The sequence below is a fragment of the Bos indicus x Bos taurus genome, chromosome 18, assembly GCF_003369695.1.
Source record: "Bos indicus x Bos taurus breed Angus x Brahman F1 hybrid chromosome 18, Bos_hybrid_MaternalHap_v2.0, whole genome shotgun sequence".
NCBI classification, from domain to species: Eukaryota; Metazoa; Chordata; class Mammalia; order Artiodactyla; family Bovidae; genus Bos; species Bos indicus x Bos taurus.
Window position 1 is genome coordinate 2,105,981 of NC_040093.1, and position 878 is coordinate 2,106,858.

Sequence of the window (878 nt, forward strand, 5' to 3'; positions counted from 1 at the left end):
CGAACTGCCCCAGAGTCCTTTGCGCGGCGCCTTTCGAGACTCGGACCACACTTCCCAGGAGCCTCTGCGGCCTGTTTCCACGATTTGTGATGACGCGGTTGCGTGTGGGCCCCGTGGGGACGCGGGCGCCCTCTTGTGGCGGCGCGTAAGGGGACCGCGAGACTGAGACGATGGGAGGTGTGAGCTCGGCCCTGTGATGTGGGCGTGCGGGTGCCGGGTTGCGATTGTGCGTTGTGTGTACGTAACCCACTATTTGTGGTTGTGTACTGCTTCCCTGGTGGCTCAGTGGTGAAGAATCCGCCTGCCGATGCAGGGTACTGTGGTTGGATCCCTGGGTCGGGAAGATCCCCTGGAGGCGGGTATGGCAATCCACTCCAGTATTCTTGCTGGAGAATCCCATGGACAGAGGAGCCTGCAGGCTACAGTCCATGGAGTCGCAGAAGTCGAACACGACTGAGCGACTAAACAACAACCTGTGTGGAAACTTTTTTATGTACTTATTTTTGAAAACTAATTTTGAGTGTGTGTGCCTGTGCACCTCCACCCGTCATGTGTGGCTGCTTTTGGACGATGCAGAGCTGAGTAGCGGCCACAGACATTGGTCCACAGAGGTTAAAATACTGACTCTGTACATCCCAGTTTTTGTGGTTGTGAGTTTGTGTGTCAGGGAGAACCCACAGATAGTGTGTGCCGTTTCTGGAAGTGTAACCAAGCAGGACCCCATGATGGAGGGGCAGGCCTTCCCCCACGGCCTCTGCTGCAGCTCCCGTCGGGAGTCCCCACGTAGTAGTTGATGCACATTTGCTGAGTTGTTTTGCAGCTGTGAACCCCCTTCCCCACCAAATGGACAGACTATTAATACTTGATGAGGATGAACG